The following is a 23666-nucleotide window of genomic DNA, read 5'->3' on the forward strand; positions in this document are numbered from 1 at the left end:
ACAGATTAAATCAGGGGTCTTCAAACTTGGCAACTTCAAGGCTTGTGGACTTCAACTCCCAGAATTCCTCAGCCAGCCAAGGCTGGCTGAGGAATTCTGGGAGTTGAAGTCCACAAGTCTTAAAGTTGCCAGGTTTGAAGACCTCTGGATTAAATCTATTTTATTTCAAGATGCTTTGGGTTTCCAAGTGATCGAGGGTGCCAACCTTGCCTTTGATCCTTGTTTTTCTTTGTTGTGGATGATGCTCATTTGGATTTTTTAACGTGGCATACAGCCCAAAGGCCTTTGGGATTTCAATCATGTAAAATAAATAGAAAAATATAGGGACCCATCAAAGTCCTTGCCTCAGTGCCTTAAGGGGCTCATTTAGATACCCCAAGCTGTTTAGAATTTTAAACATTAATAACAATGCCTTAATTTGAGATAGGACGGGAATAGACAGCCCACATTTATTCATCAAAATTGGTATAGTGTACGACTGGTGAAACATGGTGGAATTTTTGCCCAATATTGCCCTATACTGAAATTTGCTGGACTGTCAAAGAAGCAATGGAGCAGTTGCAGGAATAGCTAATATCTGCATTTTTTGCCTCTTGCCAGTGCTTATTGGTGGAAAGTACACTTGGACACCATCAGAAGAGTTGAGCAGGAGAAAGATGGTAATGGCTGCTTATGAATTTTTTGCAAAGCATTTGGCTCAACCTTAAATCAATTTTATTGTGCTTTACTTTGACCCACAAGCTGTGGCTTTCTTCTTGACTTGGGCCTCTCAGAATCTGGTCTCTGCAAAAATCTAGTAGATGGACCAATACATTGACTTAATTCTTAAGAAATCAATATCATGTAGTTAGGACTACATACTAAGACATCTGTTCTTCCAACATCTTAAAGCAATAAATCCCATTAAATATTCAGTGTAATTTGGATTATTTGGATGATGTTTATCAATTACATGGTGTGTCCATATAAGCCTTTAAGATGTAAAACCATCCAATCATGCCAGTATAGTAACATTTCAGTCAACATAACAAAATCAAAATCAAGTTCCTGGTATTTTCTACATAGACATACAGCAACATAGTGTACATAAACACTAGATTTTTAATCACTAGAATGGTGCTACAGTTAGATTGATATGTGTTTTTCTTTGTCTTTTTCTAAAGTTGGCAAATACACAATATCATGTCCAATTTCAATTGCACAGCAGCAGAAGCATTAAATGATGTAATCAGATATTGGTTTACCGGTAGCTTTTCCAAACCATATCAACCAAGATTTGGAGCTGGTCATTCAACTGAAATAACAGTAGCTCAGGTATTAAATGATACTCTGGTGTATCAGTGTCCAGTTGTACTACTGGTTCTTGGGCTTCAATCACTGTGTGCGTTAAGTCTTTTGTGTCCTTCCATTATAGACAGTGGTACACAGCAGATTACAGTACTTGGGCCTTGGCTTCTATAGCAACAGGATAAGTGAAACCAGGAGATTGTTAACCTCTCATGTCAGGAGGGCTATTACTGATTATATGGTTATAAATTATAACTGTGGCCAGAGGCAATATACTTCTAAATACTATGAGTATATATGGGGAGCATTAATGCAACAGTGCTGGTCTCCTCATAGACAAAATAATTTTCGTATGTTTCTGCTAGGCCTCTTTCTTGCAATTTTCTTAACTGATTCTATTTATGCATTCATTATATTTATTACCCCCCCACACACACACACAGAGACGTTACCTTCAGGAGCTCAAAGCTATATACATAACTTTTCTTCCTCCAATTTTTTGTTGCTACATCAATCACTTATAAGATAGGATGAGCTGAGAGATGATATTTAGGTCTATATGAATCTGAAACTTTCCTGTCCTCATTTATTATCTAATAAACCACTAACCATACTGCACACAGCTTAACCAAAAATACCTGCTTTAGCATAACAAATCAAAACAATTTTAACTTGTAATGTAAAATACCACAATTCTTGAGGTTATAGAAATATATCTTAGGAAAATATTTTTTAAAATGGAGGGGAGGGGCAATGTTCTAATAATCCTCTACATAATATTTTAAAGGAAGAAAGGTCAACAATATGGACCTTGAAGCAGATTTTAAAGTTAGGGAGGCTTATATTTGAGAAGAGCCTTGGTATATACTAGTCCTTATACATTTAATTTAATTGATTTTATCAGAGCAAAAGAAGAAAGGTTAAAAATGTACTTTGAATAGTGTATATAATAATAATAATAATAATAATAATAATAATAATAATAATAATAATAATAATAATAATAATAATAATAATGTTGGAAAGGACCTTGGAGGTCATCTAGTCCAACCCCCTGAACAGGCAGGAAATCCTATACCATTTCAGACAAATGGCTGTCCAGTCTCTTCTTAAAAACTTCCAGTGTTGGAGCATTCACCACTTGTAGAGGTAGGTTGTTCCACTGGTTAATTGTTCTGTCAGGAAGTTTCTCCTTAGTTCTAGGCTGCTTCTCTCCTTGACTAGTTTCCATCCATTGCTTCTTGTCCTGCTTTCAGGTGCTTTGGATAATAGCTTGACTCCCTCTTCTTTGTGGCAGCCCCTGAGATATTGGAACACTGCTATCATGTCCCCCACTCGTCCTTCTCTTCATTAAACTAGACATACCCAATTCCTTATACGTTTTAGCCTCCAGTCCCCTAATCATCTTTGTTGCTCTTTTCTGTACTCTTTCTAGAGTCTCAGTTTTGGTTTAAGTTGCTAAAATGTGAACTATTTGAAGTCTCCAGCGATAGCATTGATATTACCTAAATATCTCTGGACTAGAATAACTGTGGAAAGTTCATGTTTCCATGAGAAGCTATACTGGAAGCCAGAATTATTTCCATAAGAATATAAAAATCGAATTTGGTTAATGTTAAGCCTTTTAATTTAAAGGAACACTGGACAAACTACCGTATATACTTGAGTATAAGCCGACTCGAGTATAAGCCGAGACCCCCAATTTCACCCCCAAAAACTGGAAAAAGTTATTGACTCGAGTATAAGCCGATCCGCCGTTCTGCAAGCCTCCGCCGCCGGCGGAGGCTGGATCCGCGCTCTGCAAGCCTCTGCCGCCAGCAGAGGCTCGATCCGCCATTTTGCAAGCCTGAATACACAGGAATACCCTGTGTGGCCGCGGCTCTCGGGGAAGCCCTGGCTGTCCGCTTCCTCGCTCCACGCTGCCATTCGGGGACCGCGCGTTCCCCGGGCAAATCGCGGCGCCCAGCAGGCGAGGAAACACGCCCGCTCCAGTCGCCCCCCCTTCCCTCAGGAGACGCGAAGCAAGTGACCGCCCGGAGCTTACCGAGGACTTGCGCGCGGCCGAGGCTTCGGTGCTTCCAGGATCGCGCGCACCTCTCCCAAGCCGCCGCCGTCCGGAGACCTGCCGAAGTTTGGGGAGGTTTGGGGAGGTGCGCGTGCACCTCCCCAAACCTCCCCAAACGTCGGCAGGTCTCCGGACCTCCGCGCCCTGCCTGCCTGCTTCTTTCCGCTGCGGAAAGAAGCAGGCAGGCAGGGCGCGGAGGTCCGGAGACCTAACGTCGGCAGGTCTCCGGACCTCCGCGCCCTGCCTGCCTGCTTCTTTCCGCTGCGGAAAGAAGCAGGCAGGCAGGGCGCGGAGGTCCGGAGACCTGCCGACGTTTGGGGAGGTTTGGGCACCTCCCCAAACCTCCCCAAACGTCGGCAGGTCTCCGGACCTCCGCGCCCTGCCTGCCTGCTTCTTTCCGCTGCAGAAAGAAGCAGGCAGGCAGGGCGCGGAGGTCCGGAGACCTGCTGACGTTTGGGTAGGTTTGGGGAGGTGCGCGCGCACCTCCCCAAACCTCCCCAAACTTCGGCAGGTCTCCGGACGGCGGTGGCTTGGGAGAGGTGCGCGCGATCCCGGAAGCACCAAAGCCTCGGCCGCGCACCGGTAAGTTTTTTTGTTGACTGCAGTATAAGCCGAAGTGGAATTTTTCAGCCCAAAAAGTGGGCTGAAAAATTCGGCTTATACTCAAGTATATACGGTATATCCCGCCCTTCTCCGAAGACTCAGGGCGGCTTACAAACTAGAGAATAAACAGTGTTCAACACTTTATTACGAAGAATCATTCCAAACTGTCATTGAAAGAGGACCTGGGAGAAAAATGCATTCCTCACTTTGGTGATAAATAGTGCTAATAAAAAATGAAAGATACAGAAAAGGTTATGATGAGTCCCTGACCTAAGACTGAATAGTAGCCTGAGTAAAAGCTTCCTTTGCTTGTTGTAGAAAATAAAAATACTTATCCTATGTCTGTCTACAGCCTATGAGGAGGGAACTCTATCTAAATAACTTTTCCTTTATGACTGAGCCTCATGGACACTGATATAACTTACAGTACCTAACATAGCAATAAGGATTGATGCATTTTTACACTGAAACTAAGTTTTAGTGTAAAATTATCAATTAACAATGCTAGGGAAATACATTTTCTTAATCATCCCATAACTGCATAATGAAGTTGCATGTAGTTGAATGTAGAGTACACCAGGATAGATTTATATGGACCTATCTTTGTATAATAGCCCAATTTGGGGAACAACTTTTCTCCAGATACCCATTTACAGCTTGCTTCAACCTTATCATAGTCATCACTATCATTGCCATCACCTCCTCCTTTTATCCTGGATGTTCTGAGATTTATAATCCTTGCCTGTGCTGCTGTCATAAAAGGCCACCAATCCTACAAGCTCTTCCCACAGATACTCCTAATCATAGGTGGTAAAGACTTGGCATTTCCAATTAATTACCCTAATCCATACTGCTAAATTGCATAAAGCTTGACACACTGTAAGTAATTCAATTGGTAGCAAGCAATGTTCCTAATGTTTCCCATCCCGTTTAACATTCACTGTATCTTAATTATAGGGACGTGGTGGCTCAATGGGTTAGGATGCTGAGCTTGTCGATCAGAAGGTCGGCAGTTTGGTGGGTTGAATCCCGAGTGCCACGTAACAGAGTGAGCGCCTGTTACTCGTCCCAGCTTCTGCCAACCTAGCAGTTCAAAAGCACGTAAAAATGCAAGTAGAAAAATAGGGACCACTACGGTGGGAAGGTAACAGTGTTCCGTGCGCCTTTGGCGTCTAGTCATGCCGGCCACATGACCACGGAGACGTCCTCGGACAAGCGCTGGCTCTTCAGCTTTGAAATGGAGATGAGCACCGGCCCCTACAGTCAGAAACGACTAGCACGCATGTGCGGGGGAACCTTTACCTTTATATGTTAATTAAGATGGCCATGAATGTATGCATCCCAAGACTACAAGATCAAGGCTATAAGCACCGCCAAATTATTGGTAGCACTTCAAATAATTCTCTCAAATTAAAATAATTTCTCAAGAGTGTTAAAGACACAGGTCTAGTCTAAAAAATACTAGTCTATTAAAAGGTTAAAGAAAAAGGAGTTTGCAAAAAACAACAACAACCTACAGTGTATCAGCAAATGAATACAGTGAGGTGGGGAACTTTAATAAGAATGTGTAAACCAGGAGTGTCAAACTCGCAATGTCACGTGATGTGTCGCGACGTATCATGACTTTTTTTGCCATTGCTGACAAAAATGGGTGGGCGCGGTTTCGCCATGATGCATCCGGCCCATGGACCGGCAGTTTGACACCCCTGGTGTAAACCAAAGCTTCCCAATTTTTTTCCTTCATTACCCAAATCTGCTTATCAGAAAATCCTTATTTAAATGTCCCTGCTGGGTAATGGGTTTCTGTGTCATTATACAAAGAAAAACATTTTTACTCAATTTTGGGTAATTTACCCCAACGTTGGAAGCATGGTACGAAAGATCTACTAGCTTGAATGCCTTGAAATCGCCAGGCCCTCAGGAAATGCACTCTAACAGAAGTGGTTGGGACAAATGGTTGTCTAATCTTTTCTTGAAAATCTCCAGTGATGGAACACCCACAACTCCAGGAGGCAAACTGTTTCATTGATTAATCATTCTTACTGTCAAGAAATTCCTCTTTATTTCCAGGTTGAATCTCCCTCTAATAAGCTACTACTCATTGCTTTCTTATCTTGCCCAAGGTACTATGGAGAATAATAAATCAACGTGCTCTTTCCTGTGATAGTCCTTCAATTATTGGAAGGCTGCTATATGTCTCCCCTGAGCCTTCTCTTCATTAGGCGAAACATGCCTAGTTTCCCTTTGCTGTAGCCTCTAGATTCCGTATCATCATGGTTGGTCTTGTCTGCACTTTTCCTAGGGCCTTCACATCTTTTCTGAATTGTGGTGACCAGGACTGGACAAAGCATTCCAAGTGTGATCACCAGTGCAGTATAAACTAGTACTATCGTTTCCTGTTCTCTTGATGCTGCTATTGGAAAAGATTTTTGTAATCACAAGGTGGTTTTGCCCTGTATGGCATCTTGGTAAAGGCTGGTAATAACTAGTTAATAAACATTGTTATTGTTATCTCCATCCAAAATTGTGCAGCGGAGTCCAAAACATCTTCCCCTATCTTCTTGTCATGTCAATGTATCACTGCATAGCCCCTCCAATCCCATTATCAGGTCTCAAGTTTAATTTATAGCTCAGATTAAAAAGACATTGTGCACACCTTTCCACTTCCAAAGATGGGGAAAGAGAACCTACCGTTCCAGGAAATTGGAGGTAACTAATCCATAGTGCTTAATTTATACCCTTTGAAGATGCCTAGAAACTGTGTTCAAGGCATTATTAAGGACACAGCTTCCATTTCATAACTTGATTACATCATGGGTATTGTGACTACATTTGTCCTGTCCCAGTCCACACACGCATACACCCAGTTTTAATGCAAGCCCCGAAAGTTATTCCCCAGGTCCCACTCACAAGAAACAAGTAATGTCCCAGTGAGTCAAAGTTTGCACAGCCAAGGCACAAAGTTAAAGTCAAATACAAAGTCTGAGGGCAAGGCACAAGTCTGTAAATCCACACACGAACTCCCAAAGTTCAGGCACAAACCCAAAGTCCAAGCACAGCCGCCAAAGCTATGGTCGAACAAAATCCAAGGTCCAATCATGAGGTCAGGAAACACAGCACAGATCAAGGAATCACAAAGTCAGAAGTGTTTCTGTGTATTTACCCCTTCACTCTTGAGTTCATTAAGCATTCTGGGGTTCATTAAGCCAGTGAGGGTAACAGGAATTTCGCTGCATGCCACACAACATCATAGAAGATTACTCTATTATCGTACAGAGATTTTATTTTTCCCCCAAGTAATTTTATTAAAGATCATAATTGTGATAGTAAAAACTAATGGAAACTAAAAGTAATATAGAAAAATAGAAAGGAAATTAGGCAAAAAGAAGAAAGGTAAAAAGAAGAAGTTTGTCTATGGAGATTCTCAGTCATTCAGGTCATTGTTGCTTCAAAGGTGCTTTTTCAAAAGGCAGCGGGACTTTCTTTGTTGAAGAAAGTTTTTCTTTTCATCCAAGTAGCTCAGGGGTGTCAAACTCAATTTCATTGAGGGCCGCATCAGCACTGCGGTTGCCCTCAGGGGGCCGGGTGGGTGTGGCCAGGGTGGGCGTGGCCTGCTGGGTGGGCGTGGCTAGAGTGCGTATGGCCTACTGGGTGGGCGTGGCCAGCTCTACATCGTTCGCATCAAGGGTGCCTATGGGGGCCTGGGCAGGAGTGGGACAGATCTGAGGGTCTCTGGCAGGAGGAGGGTCTCTGGGCCACGGCCAAGGCAGTGGGGGCCGTTCCCTCACTGTTTCCAGGATGGCTTCGCGGGCCACATGAAACCACTTCGCAGGCCGGATCCGGCCCCCGGGCCTTGTGTTTGACATGTCTGAAGTAGCTTCATCAGTTCTGACTGGATGGTGATTGGGGGTATGGAAGGATTAGTTCTTCATTTGAAAGACAAGGGTCACTCTTTTGAAGACAGCAAAGTCTGCATTTTGGATAGAGAGGACCATTGGTTTGAAGGAGGCCATCTGTGTTAGAACTGAACAGCCCTCCTTCAACACAGGGGGAGGAATGCAACACCATCTATCTTCTATCTACAAGACAGTCATTTCAGCAATTGAATGAATGAATGAATGAATGAACCTTTATTATCAAAGTGCAACATGTGTACAATATTAAGAAGATTCCAGACTCTGTTTGCGTTCTGATTCAGGTGACCCTGACGCGGCACAGATAAACCCCCAAGTGGCCTCAATGACTCTCAGAGAGTATTAATGACCAGATGACTGCAAAGAAATATAATCCTTCCACCACCACCCCATCCTTTCAGAACTAATCCTTCCATCTCCTCCACTATCCAGTCAGAACTGATGAAGCCTCTTGGATGAGAAGTGAAATGTCTTCAATGAAAAACAAAGAAAGTCCAGTTGCCTTTTGAAAAAGCATCTTTGAGGCAAGAAGAAAAGTTTAAAAAGTAAGAAAAAGGTAAAGAAAAAGGAAAGAAATATATAAAGAAGTCACTCCTAAACTTCATCACAAGTATAAATTTTACACTTCCTCTTAAATTACAACAAATAATCTCTTCTTCCCAGATCCCATCTCTTATCTATAAACAATTCCATAAATTGCAGGTTCGCGTCCCACCAGGCTCAAGGTTGACTCAGCCTTCCATCCTTCCGAGGTAGGTAAAATGAGGACCCAGATTGTTGGGGGCAAATTAAGCTGACTTTGTAATAATGCCGCTTGGGTGTGTGTGTGAAAGCCCTAATAAGCAGGCATATACATAGAATGAAGGCTACTGCTAAGTTTGTAAGCCGCCCTGAGTCTTCGGAGAAGGGCGGGATATAAATGGAAATAAAATAAAATAAAAATAAAAAATAAATAAAGCATTGTCATTTCAGTTTGGGTGCTATTTTTTTTAATGCCAGTTAATATCAAAAATAACAACATAAATCTCACACAGAGATTTTTAGTGGTTGTAACCTAAGTGAATTATCAATGAAATTCTACGCATGGCAGCATTGAAGACAATTTCATGGGGGTTCAAATGAGTTTATTCCTTGTAACTGTATGCAGAATTGCTACCAAGTTTAAATAATTATTCATGGTGATAGAATAGTTCAGCAAGGAATGAAAGTAATTGTCATATTGCTGAGATGGAAATTTATGTAGACAACTTCAGAAGACAAGCACAAATGCAACTGAAGTGAACATAATAGACTATCAAACTGTGGTTCAGTCATTGTTTCATGATTGGAAATGGAGCAGTTCTATTTACATATCAAGCTATTTAGAGCACAACTTGGAAGGAGTTGTGTAGCAGAGGTCCTCATTTATTTATGCTATGTTTGTCAGAGTTAATTAATCTCTATAAAGCTCTTTCCTTCCCAGTCTGTCAAAGTACAGGATTTGATCGGATGCTTTTATTCAGGGTGTTAACAGTTTTTATACAAGATTTGGCTCCTTTTTGCAGTTTTGCACAGTGATCAAAGTGCTATTGGTGGGGTAAACTACAATCAGAAACAGAGCCAAAATCAAAGAATGACACACATTCCTCTTTTCTCCAGTGTGTTGACAACAAGGGCTTGGATAATTATATATGATTCTATTGCAAAACATTTACTTAAAGACTTTTTCTTCCTTTAAGGTAGAAGCAGATCTCTTCCTGTGGCCTAAGATACCCATTGAATAAGTGGACTTAGAGATCATGGCACTGTTTCCAGAGAGGCAGGCTACAGTTTTCAGTCCTTGTCTATCAGACACACCCACTCACACACCATTATTTTCAGAATTTGTTTTGTTGAAAATAAAATAGACATCATAAACCTTTTGTAGGCTTATTGCAATGCTAATGATTTGACTGGGAGATTCGCAAGGAGGAACTGGATAGTGGTGTGTACGTAGTAGATAAAACTTTTTTATTGCCATGTAAGGGTTGAGTATGTAATACTGGATTGAGTAAGCATTTATTTTTAGTCATTAGAAGATTACAATCTCTTTTGTCCTGTCCTGGATATGGAACACCTGTGTACAGTAGGATGATCTTTCCCATCCTCAGTCTAAAACCTTAGAATAGTCTGATCCAGCAACAACCCCCCCCACCCCCAGTATAAACAAATACTTTTTAACTTTGTGATGTTCTCATTCTTCACCATTCGAAGAAGAATCCGATGAGATAATAGAATAACTGAGTTGGAAGGGATCTTGGAGGTCTTCTAGTTCAACTCCCTGTTCAGGCAGGAAACCCTATACTATTTCAGACAAGTGGTTGTCCAATCTCTTCTTAAACATTAGTGTTGGTGCACCCACAATTTTTTGAAGGCAAGCTGTTCCACTGATTAATTGTTCTCACTGTCGGAAAATTTCTCCTTAGTTCTAGGTTGCTTTTTCCTTGATTAGTTTCGATCCATTGCTTTTTGTCCTGGCTTCGGGTGCTTTGGACAATAGGTTGAGCCCCTCTTCTTTATGGTAGCCCCTTAGATATTGAACACTGCCATCTTTTCACACCTAGTACTTCTTTTCATTAAACAAGACATACCCAATTCCTGCAACTATCTTCATATATATTAACCTTCAGTCCCCTAATCATCTTTGTTGCTCTTCTCTGCACTCTTTCTAACGTCTCAACATTTTTTTTTATATTATGCCGACCAAAACTGGATACAATATTCCAATTCATATGGCAAGGGAATAAACACGAGTAAATATAAAATCCCCTTCATGGATTACTGCCTTGTCATGGTGAAGGGGCTTGCGTAATTCAATGAAGCTATGAGCTATGCCGTGCAGGGCCACCCAAGATGGAAAGGTCATAGCAGAGAGTTCTGACAAAACGTGATCTACTGGAGAAGGAAATAGCAACCCACTCCAGTATCTTTGCCATGAAAACCCTATGGACAGTACCAAAAGGCAAAACGATATGACGCTGGAAGATGAGCCCCTCAGGTCGGAAGGCGTCCAATATGCTACTGGGGAAGAGCAGAGGGCTAGTACTAGTAGCGCCAGAAAGAATGAAGCGACTGGGCCAAAGCCGAAAGGATGCTCAGCTGTGGATGTGTCTGGTGGTGAAAGGAAAGTCCGATGCTGTAAAGATTTTTTTCTCCATAGGAACCTGGAATGTAAGATCCATGAATCAAGGAAAGCTGGACGTGGTCAAACAAGAGATGACAAGACTGAACATCGACATCTTAGGTATCAGCGAACTAAAATGGATAGGAATGGGTGAATTTAATTCAGATGACCATCAGGTATACTACTGCAGGCAAGAATCCCTCAGAAGAAATGGAGTAGCCTTCATAGTCAATAAAAGAGTAGGAAAAGCAATACTGGGATAAAATCCTCAAAATGACAGAATGATCTCAGTTCGAATCCAAGGCAAACCATTCAATATCACAGTAGTCCAGGTCTATGCCCCAACCACTGGTGCTGAAGAGGATGAAATTGACCGGTTCTATGAATTCCTACAGCACCTTATAGAACTAACACCCAAAAATGATGTTCTTATCATCATGGGGGATTGGAATGCTAAAGTAGGAAGCCAAAAGATAACCGGAATAACAGGCAAGTTTGGCCTTGGAGTACAAAATGAAGCAGGGCCCAGGCTGATAGAATTCTGTCAAGAGAATACGATGGTCATAGCAAACACTCTTTTCCAACAACCCAAGAGACGGCTCTACACATGGACATCACCAGACGGTCAACACAGAAATCAGATTGACTATATGCTCTGCAGCCAAAGATGGAGAAGCTCTATACAGTCAGTAAAAACAAGACCAGGAGCTGACTGTGGCTCAGACCATGAGCTTCTCATTGCAAAGTTTAGGCTTAAACTGAAGAAAGTAGGGAAAAGCACTAGGCCACTCAGGTATGAATTAAATCATATCCCTGTTGAATATACAGTAGAGGTGACAAATAGATTTAAGGAATTAGATCTGATAGAATGCCTGAAGAACTATGGACAGAGGTTCGCAACATTGTACAACAGGTAGCAACCAAAACCATCCCAAAGAAAAAGAAATGCAAGAAAGCAAAATGGCTGTCTGAGGAAGCTTTGCAAATAGCTGAGGAAAGGAGGGAAGCGAAAGGCAAGGGAAAAAAAGAAAGATATGCCCAATTGAATGCAGAATTCCAGAGAATAGCTAGAAGAGATAAGAATGCCTTCTTAAATGAACAGTGCAAAGAAATAAAAGTAAAGAATAGAATAGGGAGGACCAGAGATCTTTTCAAGAAAATTGGAGAGATGAAGGGAACGTTTAATGCAAAAATGGGCATGATAAAGGACCAAAATAGCAGGGACCTAACAGAGGCAGAAGAGATTAAGAAGAGGTGGCAAAATTACACAGAGGAACTATACAAGAATGAGCTTAATATCCCTGATAATCACAATGAGGTGGTCACTGACCTCGAGCCAGACATCCTAGAATGTGAAGTGAAGTGGACCTTAGAAAAGCTGAGCAACAACAAAGCTAGTGGAGGTGACAGTATTCCAGCTGAGCTATTCAAAATCTTAAAAGACGATGCAGTAAAAGTGCTACACTCAATTTGCCAGCAAATTTGGAAAACTCAACAGTGGCCACAGGATTGGAAAAGATCAGTTTACATTCCAATTCCAAAGAAAGGCAGTGCCAAAGAATGTTCAAACTATCGCACCATTGCACTCATTTCTCATGCTAGTAAAGTTATGCTTAAAATCCTACAAGCTAGACTCCAGCAGTATGTGGATCGAGAACTACCAGAAGTACAGGTAGAATTTCGAAGAGGCAGAGGAACTAGAGATCAAATTGCCAACATACGCTGGATCATGGAGAAAGCTAGGGAGTTCCAGAAAAGCATCTACTTCTGCTTCATTGAGCCTTTGATAAAGCCTTTGGTAAAGCCTTTGATTGTGTGGATCATAACAAACTGTGGCAAGTTCTTAAAGAGATGGGAGTACCAGACCATCTTATTTGTCTCTTGAGAAACCTATATATGGGCCAAGAAACAACAGTGAGAACTGGACACGGAACCACTAATTGGTTCAAAATTGGGAAAGGAGTCCGGCAAGGCTGTATACTGTCGCCCTGCCTATTTAACCTATATGCAGAGCACATCATGAGAAAGGCAGGGCTAGATGAATCAAAAGTTGGAATTAAGATTGCTGGAAGAAATATCAACAACCTAAGATATGCAGATGATACCACTCTAATGGCAGAAAGTGAAGAAGAACTAAAGAGCCTCTTGTTGCGGGTGAAGAAGGAGAGTGCAAAACTTGGGTTGAAACTTAACATTAAGAAAACTAAGATCATGGCATCCGGCCCTCTCAATTCCTGGCAAATAGATGGGGAAGAAATGGAGGTAGTGACAGATTTTATTTTCCTGGGCTCCAAAATCACTGCAGATGGGGACTGTAGCCAAGAAATTAAAAGACGCTTGCTCCTTGGGAGGAAAGCCATGGCAAATCTAGACAGCACACTAAAAAGCAGAGACATCACCCTGTCAACAAAAGTGCGTATAGTCAAGGCTATGGTCTTCCCAGTTGCAATCTATGGCAGTGAAAGTTGGACCATAAGAGAGGCTGAGCACCAAAGAATTGAGGCCTTTGAACTATGCTGCTGGAGAAGACTTCTGCGAGTCCCTTGGACTGCAAGGCGATCAAACCGGTCAATCCTAGAGGAGATCAACCCTGACTGCTCTTTAGAAGGCCAGATCCTGAAGTTGAAACTCAAATATTTTGGCCACCTAATGAGAAGGAAGGACTCACTGGAGAAGATCCTAATGCTGGGAAAGATTGAGGGCAATAGAAGAAGGGGACGACAGAGAATGAGGTGGCTGGATGGAGTCACTGAAGCAGTAGGCGTGAGCTTAAATGGACTCCAGAAGATGGTAGAGGACAGGAAGGCCTGGAGGAACATTGTCCATAGGGTCGCGATGGGTCGGACACGACTTCGCAGCTAACAACAACAAAATACAAAGTATCACAAGATGCAAAGGGAAGAGGAAGACTGACAGGATTGAAGGCAAATATACATGTCCCAGGATAATATTGCAGGATTCAATCTGGATTGGTCACCAGAAGCAGAGGTTTAGTCTTGTGAGGTTTTGGACTTGTGCTGGCTCCAGTGACCAACCCAGATTGGATACTGATAGAATTTCTCAGCACATGAATGAATGAATCTTTATTGTCAAAGTACAACTATGTATACATTGAGATTAGCTGAGCCTCCCTTTGTGCTCCCACCCCCCCCAACACACAGTGACAACAAACCCTCCATCTTACTACACCATGTGAACCAACTACACCACACGCACATTATTGTCAAGCTGGAGAAATATACCCTAGATTTTCCTGTTTTGGATTATGTGGGCAGACATGTTTTTCCTGATGGCATTCAGATGGATCTATCCTTGTGACCTCCTAAAATGACAAAAATATGTGATGGGGGCATAGGAGAAGGTATTGTAACAAAATGCTTTATGCCCTACTCTACAGCTTGCACAAAGATTTTTATGTAATTTACAAAAAAAAGACCTCCCCTTCAAGTGAATGCTTGAAGTACAAGAATCTTTAAACCTCCCATCTCCTATTTCACCATCTGGATTCAGATCATCTGCTATTGTCCAAAGAAAGGCTTCAAATCTAGTCTTGGGAAAAATTCTCCCCTGAACAATTGGTGACTTGAATAAAGATCTAGAACAAAAGATGTCTTGCATTCTTTGTTCTAGACCAGGGGTGTCAAACTGGTGGCCTGTGGGCCGGATGCGTCATGTGCAGGCCATGCCCACCCCAGCTCGGTAAGGACAAAAAACATCGCGATATATCACGATACATCACGTGATGCAATCGAGTTTGACACCCGTGTTCTAGATGACCACTGCCTGGTAAAAGTTAGGATAAGAAGGAACTCTCAGAAGTGAGAGATGACTTTCAACATTCAACATTTTATACCTTTTGGAAGAAGCAAAATGCCCTATTCAAATCTAGATCAGCTACGAAACTGGAACAGCTACAAATTTCAGAGAAACTCATGCAATGTCAAATCAAGTATCCAGATTTTTACCCTTTATTTTGACAAATATACAACCTATGCTGCAGTACTGGCTCAAAACGTATTTTATTTATTTATTTATTTACAAGTTTTAGATGGCTGTCCATCTTAAGCAACTTTGGGTGGCAACAATAAAATAAATAAATAAAAACAGTAAAACAATAAAACAAAACCTAGCTATCAAATACCTTGACTGATATGCTATTCTGAAAGATGATTACTTTGCCTCTTATGTCTTGCCTCCTGCCTCTGTCAGGAAAAGCAGAAAATTTTGTCCTCCAACACTCAACATAATAATCAACCAGTGAGGTTGAATGGATGGATCACTCTTGACTTTGATGGTGTTACAGTAATACCTTGTTCACTGCATATGGGCACACCCAGGTCTTTGAAACATTTGCTGTACACCTGTCTGATCTAATCATCTGGCCAAGATGAAGCATGCATATATATATATATATATATATATATATATATATATATATATATATATATATATATATATATACAGTATGTGCTCATATTAAAGTTTTAAAAAGCACAAATTCAGCTCCTTACTCAATAACATTAATTTAAATTATAGCCATTGTATAGAAATTGTCATTAATGTCAGTTTTGTTGTTGTTGTTAGTTGCGAAGTCATGTCTGACCCATCGCGACCTCATGGACAACATTCCTCCAGGTCTTCCTGTCCTCTACCATCTTCTGGAGTCCATTTAAGCTGACGCCTACTGCTTCAGTGACTCCATCCAGCCACCTCATTCTCTGTCGTCCCCTTCTTCTCTTGCCCTCAATCTTTCCCAGCATTAGGCTCTTCTCCAGTGAGTCCTTCCTTCTCATTAGGTGGCCAAAGTATTTGAGTTTCAACTTCAGGATCTGGCCTTCTAAAGAGCAGTCAGGGTTGATCTCCTCTAGGACTGACCGGTTTGATCGCCTTGCAGTCCAAGGGACTCGCAGGAGTCTTCTCCAGCACCATAGTTCAAAGGCCTCAATTCTTTGGTGCTCAGCCTTTCTTATGGTCCAACTTTCACAGCCATACATTGCAACTGGGAAGGTCATAGCCTTGACTATACGCACTTTTGTTGACAGAGTGATGTCTCTGCTTTTTAGTGTGCTGTCTAGGTTTGCCATGGCTTTCCTCCCAAGAAGCAAGCGTCTTTTAATTTCTTGGCTACAGTCCCCACCTGCAGTGATCTTGGAGCGCAGGAAAATAAAATCTGTCACTACTTCCATTTCTTCCCCATCGATTTGCCAGGAATTGAGAGGGCCGGATGCCATGATCTTGGTTTTCTTAATGTTAAGAGTGTCAATTTAGTAATTGCTAATGATATATTATTTTATTTATTTAAAACATTTATACACCTGCCCACCTTCTAACCCACTCTGTGAGGCTCCCAATCAAACCTTAAAACAGCATATTAAAACTACAACATGAAAAAAGGCATATTGTACTGTATTTATTATATTATATTTCATATTATGATATTATAATTAAATTATTATTATTTCCCGTGCTTTATTTGTCATAGAATGCACCGGAATGGCGCTCCGTCACCTTTTTTTTTTTTGAAAGGAGGAACCGGCTTCTTCTAAGCCCCTAGCTAGCGCGAGTAAAGCTCTGGCTCAGTGAAAGGAAGCTGCCCGGGGGAAATTGGGGATATCGGAGGTCGACCCAGAAACACTTCCATGGCCCTGAAAGCAGACCCTCTTCTTTGCCTTGGGTCACGGGGCTCCCCCCCACTGCCGTCGCCTGTCCTCACCCTCGCATTGGCCGCCAGGGACCAGGAAGAGCGAATCTCTTCCGAGGGACCGGGCGCGTTGCCAAAGCAGCAGCGCTGCCGCTGCCTTGTTTGCTCTGGGCTCTGGAGGAAGGAGGACGAGGTGGCAGAAGACATACCGGCTCCGAACAAGCACCCTCTCAAAAGACGTGGGAATGGCGCTCTGGCTGATGCTGCTCACGTGATCTGCGCCTTGGAAGCTCCCTAAAGCGGTCGTCCCCCCCCCTCCCCCCCGTTGTGTAGAGGGGTTTTTGACTGGAGCTGGTGCTGGAGGCTTCCGCCAGTCCACTGGAGCTGTGCGTGAATTCCGGCACCTTTTTTATTTATTTACAAAAAAGCACCGATCATTGTTATTTTAATCTATATGTCACCATGCTAGTGTCCTGTCATTCGGCTGTTTGTTGTGTGGGGAGGCAAGTTGCTGGCATTCTTTACATGCTTTCGCTTTTGCTGTAATCACTTGGGAATTAGGGTGGGGGATTGTCTTTGGAGATGAAGCAGACTCCTTCTCAGCCGGTTGCAGCTTGGTTCCAAAGCCATCGTGTCCTGAGGATGACCTGTTGTCTTACCCAGCACCAGCACCTCAGTGTTATCACATTGGCTGTTGGTGGACTGCTTAGGGGGGGACTTTGGATTTGGGCAAAGTAAAAGAATTGCTTTGTGCTTCACGCAGGACCTTCAGAGTCTGCCTGATTTTTCTGGATCCAATTTCTCTCAATATAAGTTCTTTTGATTAACCTCAATGGAGTTGAGAGTTCTACTTTCCTGAGGGACCAGCTGGGGCAGATCCTTACACTATATTTGTGTTGCACTTGGTTATTAGCAGGGCTTTTTTTCCTCATAGAACGCTCAGAACGGAGTTCCGGCACCTTTTTTGGATGGAACCTTGTAGGATAGGCAAGGCGGGTTGTATGACATGTGTGAGTTCCGGCACCTTTTTCTTATACAAAAAAAGCACTGGTTATTAGTGTATAAGAAAATTACTACTGCTGCTACTATTACTATTATGATTGAATGGTGTAAACCAGGTTTTTCAAAGGCAGTCAAGGGCTAAAGATATCATTTTTTAAAAAATACAGTATGTACCATAAATTTGGAATCTTTCAAGCTGTGAAGAGCTTTGGTTACATCATGTCTGAATAATAGCAAAGAATAAGTTATGTATTTATAGAAGAATATTTATATCCCTGACTCTAAATATTGGTTTATTAATGAGATTTGTTTATTCTCGACTTTTGAATCAACAGAGAATCAAGACTGAACAATATAATTTTATGATATAGGTTCAATTCATTGTTTAAAAACTCAGTCACAACTTGGAAAAATGGAAGAAAGTCATATAGAAAATCAGGGTCCTTCTGAGAGGGAGACGGGTGGTTTCTAAATATGATAAATAAATAAAAAACAATTTTAGTAGTTCAATTTCTTTTCTTTTACAAACACACATATTAGATACTTAGGTGTTTTGCTTTGTTATCATGATTTTTTTTTTACTTTAAGATTTTTTTCCCCACCCTTTTTGAGGAGTATTTTTTATTATTTTGAATTTTGCTTGTATAGGTTTAGGTAAATATTATAAAATTGTAAAATATATGGTAGGTATTTTACCGCTATTTCGTTTTTTTGTAACATAATTAATTTTTAAAATAGGTTTAATTGTAAGGCTTTTGGAGTTTTAATAAATAAACAACACTATTATTACTATTACTGTTCAGTGTGCATGCCTGCAGTAACAGCTAGACATAAATGTATATGTTCAGATGCATGACCTCCAGGGATTTAGTCCCAAAATTTCACACACACACCTTTTTTTATAAAAGTTTTTGAAAGTCTTTCAATTGATCCACCAGATTCACCCATATTCCTTACAGTAGCCTGGTGTGAGATGGTCCTTGTCTCACCTAAGCAAGGAATAAATCTCTTTAAATGGGCCCACTGTGCAATAATATGTGGGTACAATAACAGTGGAGAAATAACTATGTTTTACTACTCTTATTGCCATGTAATCTCTAATCTAGGCTCATCACTGCTTGGTTAGGTTCACTTTTCATCTTCCATCAACAGCACCTTAGGTGTCTCTTTGGACATTTCATTTCCTCAAATTACTCAGAGTACTTTGGGATTTGCCTATGGGGATTCTCAGTCATCCAGGTCATGATTGTCCCAAGGTGCTTTTTTAAAAAGGCAATTGGACTTTGTTTTTCCTTATGCAGTACAATGCAGTTAGACATGTACATTTCTGTACATTGGAGAAACAAAACAACCACTTCACAAATGCATGGCACAACATATGTGAACAAACCCATCAGGGCAAGATTCAGCCTCCATCTGCATTTGAAAGACAAAGGTTACTCTTTTGAAGACAGCAAAGTCTACATTCTGGACAGAGGAGCACTGTTTGAAAGAGGGTCAAAGAGACCATCCACATTAAGACTGAACAGCCCTCTCAACAGTGAGGGAGGGATATGACACCACCTATCAGCAATCCTTTCAGCAGTTCCAAGAAGCCTCTACACCCATTTGCACTAATCAGGTGACCCTGAGGACACAGAAAAATCTCCAAGTGGCCTCAGTGACTCTCAGAAAGAGTGCTAGTGGCCAAGGAATATAAATCCTTCCATCACCCACCATTCAGTCAGAAGGCTCAGCCAATTTTAATGTATACATGGTTGTACTTTGACAATAAAGGTTCATTCATTCAAATGAAGAAGCTTCTTGGATGAGAAGCGAAATGTCTTCAAGGAAAAACAAAGTCCAGTTGTGTTTTGAAAAAGCACCTTGTGACTACCTTGGGATTTATCAACAATGAGAGGCCTCCTAGGAAAAATCCAATGCGAGGTCTTGGTTACATGCCAATTGTAGGCCGAAACCAAAGCCTCACTGAAACCCATCAGAGCCCCAGGAAAGACCCATGCTTCTTCTGGAACTTATAGGGTATCATTAGGCAGTAAAGATACATTATCCTTTCAGTGGAGTTCAGTATAATATGAGTGAGCATATTTATGAGATAAACACATAAACACATACACATACACACATACTGCAGTGCTTGCAGTTCTGGCCTCTCTGTTCCCTTGCTAATCTACCTTCCACCTTTCTCTCATTACAATACTTGATATATGTCATTCCTCACTGCAGAAAGTCAAAGCATGGTGCCAGATGTTGGAGCTGCTACACACTTACTAGAAATTTAATATTGGTTTTTGTTAGCATGGATTTCCTTACGTGCCCAACATTACAAGGAAATTGTTGTCAGAACTAGAACTGTTAAAAACAGTTCACATACATACAAAGCATAGCAACAGCACTTAGACTTACATACCACTTCACAGTGCTTTACAGCCCTCTCTAAGCTGTTTACAGAGTCAGCATTGTTGCCCCCCCAACAATATGAATAGCCCAAAGCAGTTATTCCAGTAGAAAGAAGTTCCCTTAGGATGGGCTCCAGCACAAGTCCAAAAGCTTGGAAGACTAAACTTCTAGTCCAGGTGACCGACCCAGATTGGATCTTGCAACATTATCCTGGGACACATATTTGCCTTCATTTGTGTTAGAAACAGTTTTTTTTATTTTGCATTGCATTGCAATTGGAAGACAAGATGTTTCTAAGAAAGAGAAAATTGTTGTTTGAATACATTGCATAAGGAAGGAGGCATTAGCGGCTTATAATATTTTTGCTTTCTCATATACTGCATTTAAGAAATTCTTTTGGAGTTGAGAATATAATTGCACTCTTGGTTACAATATTGTTTTTGAATGTTATTTCATTTGGAATTATTCCCAAACATAGGGAGATACTATTGCAACTTATTGCACAACCTAAATTACAGGTAGTATTCAACTTATGACCCTTTAGGAGCCCTGATGGGGCAGTGGTTAGAATGCAATATTGCAGGCTAACTCTGCCAAAGGCCTGGAGTTCTATTTTGACCGGCTCAAGGTTGACTCAGCGTTCCATCCTTCCCAGGTCAGTAAAATGAGGAACCTGATTGTTGGGGGCGATTTGTTGATATTATAAACCACCCATTGTAAAGTGCTATTGCTAATTCTATTTGTTTAATGACTGTTCAAAGTTGCAGTGGCACTGAAAAAAGTGACTTACAATTGCTCCTCATACTTATGACCATCTCAGTGTCTCTGTGGTCATGTGATAAAAATTTGAGCACTTGCAATGGCATGTATTTATTTATTCATTTATTTAAGAGAATTTTTATGGCGCTCATTCTCAGTCACTGAGTAGCTTATGAGAATAAAAATTCAATATACAAACAGTAAAAACAAAAATCATGATAGTTGCAGCCTCCTGAGGTCATGAGACCACCATTTGGGACCTTCCTAGGGTGCTTCTGACAAGCAAACTCAGGGAGGGGGAGCCAGATTCACTTAATAATTATAGCAAAAGTGGTTGCAAAATTGGGTGCAATTCACTTAATGATCACATTGCTTAGCAACTGAAATTATGGTCCCAGTTGTTGATTATAACTCAAGGACTACCTGTAACTATCCATTTTATTACATGACTAAATGATATGTAAAAGATCATACATTTAGTGTACAAACTTTTTAAGGAACCATGATGTCACCTTGGAAAAGACATAAGTAAAACACAACTGCAGTTACGCCAACATCTACTAAAATTGGATGTGACTCACTTAATGATCATATTGCTTAGCAATCGAATGTCCAGTCCTTTCTGGTTGTAAGTGAAGATGTCAATGCTGAGGGGCCCACTACCAACGGGGATCCAGCAACATCCCCCTCCGGGACCACAGGGGGGCCTACAGCGACTGAGGATGCCACAAACACCCGCAAACCAGCAGCAGTGGGGATGGCAGCAGCCCCAAACTATGCAGCAGCCACTGGGAGGTCTACAGCAACTGGGGGTGCAACTACAGCCGTCGCTGAGACCGGTGGGAGTCGTACAGCAATTGGGGATGCCACAGCCACTGGCAATGCAGCCACGGCCATGGGGGTGGCAAAAGTCTCCAAACGTGCAGCGACTGTTGAGAGGCTTGCAGCCTCTGGGGATGCAGCAACTGCCATGGGGGGGGCAGCAACAGCTGGGGGTGCAACAGCCACAGTGGGGAGGGCAGGAACCATTGACAGCATCACCTTTCAGGGCAACCTTCGATGGGGACCCAGAGAAGCTGATCTTCAACCAGGTGCGCTGTCACTTGAACCACTGTGCCTATTTCTATCCGAACCCAGCCGCTATGGTCGACGTGATTGCATCCAACTTGGAAGGAGAGGCATCCGAGTGACTGAACAATTTATATAACGAACAAGCACCCGAGTTGGAGGACCCCCATCTCTTCCTGCTAGGACTTACAGCAAGGTTCAAGGACCCATCCATTGCCTTCATAGTGGAGGAACAAGTCCACAAGATAAAGCAAGCTGGCAGGCCTGCATTGGAATACGTATGAGAGTTTCACAAGATAGCTGGTTGAATAGACAAGTGGCCAGAGCAATCCCTAGTCCATCACTTCAGAGTGGGACTAGATGACCACAGCTCGCCCGCTATAAGAAGCCACCCCCACCTGAAGCTGAGTTGAGGCCAGAGCAAACCAAACAGCAGCCACCCCTCTGAAAACCCCCAACTGCTATGGCTACTGAAACTCCCAGGCTACCTGTAGGTCCACCAATCAAGTGCTTCCAATATGGATAACAGGGACATCGAGCAGCAAATTGCCCAGTCCCTTACTCTCAGCAACAGAGTAGACCAGGACCAGTAGCAAGAAAGAAACCCGCCCACTAGCCAACAAAAGGGAAATCCAACTGGATCACACAGGAACCTGTTGCCCAAGTCATGTCCCCCAGGAGAGTGCCAAGACCCAAGCTGGAACCACCGCCGGCCTACCCTCCTACGACAGCGACAACAAAGCAGAGAACAACCTGATGGTGAGTCAACACGTCCCACCTTTCTCACTACCTGCCAAACTCATAATCCCTAAAACGGGGGCACAGGTAGATTTAAAATTGCTAGTCGACTCTGGATGCTCCCGGTGCATTATTAGCTTGTCATTTAGCAAGGCTGCTCTCCAAACCCTTGAGATTTGAGCAAGCCAGTGGCTCCCTAATGGGAGGAACTTTAGTCAAGCAATTGACTGAACCCCTATGTTTAGAAATAGGTGAGTACTGGGAGTTCATTCGTTTCCTGGTGGCTCTGAAAATGACTGAGGCTGTAATCCTAGGATTAGCCTGGTTGGACAAATGGAAGCCGTTTATCTGGTGAGAAGGAAATGAGGACTGTGAGGTTGCCTATAGGACCCAGCGAATACCGGGACTTAGCGGAGGCATTTAGTGAGAAAGAATGCAATGCCCTGCCTCCCCACCAACCCAATGATTGCTCCATCGAACTGTTACTGGGAGCCAAATTCCCACGACTGAGAATGTACGTTATGTCGCCCCTTGAAATGGAGGAGATGCAGTGATATGTGGACAAAAACCTAGCAAGGGGATTCATCGAATAGGCAAAGTCTGCTGTGGGAGCCCCGGTGTTGTTTAAAGAGAAAAAAGATGGGTTGCTTCATCTCTGCGTACATTATAAAGGTTTGAACGCGGTGAGTGTGGAAAATAAATACCCCCTCCCCCTCCTGAAGCACTTACCTGGCAAAAAGGAGTGTCTTCACTAAGTTAGACCTGAGAGAGAGTGAGGATAAAGGAGGGAGATGAGCGGAAGACTGCTTTTAACTGTCCCATGGGGAGCTATCAATTTAGTCATGCCATTTGGACTACAGGGGGCCCCAGCTGTCTTTGTGCAGCTGATTAATGAGGTCCTACATGACCATTTATACAAAAGGGTTCTGGTGTATCTTGATGACATCCTGATATACAATACAAATATGACTGACCATGTAAAACTAGTAAGAGAAGTGTTAAAGAAACTGTTGAATGCCAAACTTTATGTCAAACTATCAAAGTGTG

Source organism: Vipera berus, assembly GCF_964194415.1.
Source record: "Vipera berus genome assembly, chromosome: 1".
NCBI classification, from domain to species: domain Eukaryota; kingdom Metazoa; phylum Chordata; class Lepidosauria; order Squamata; family Viperidae; genus Vipera; species Vipera berus.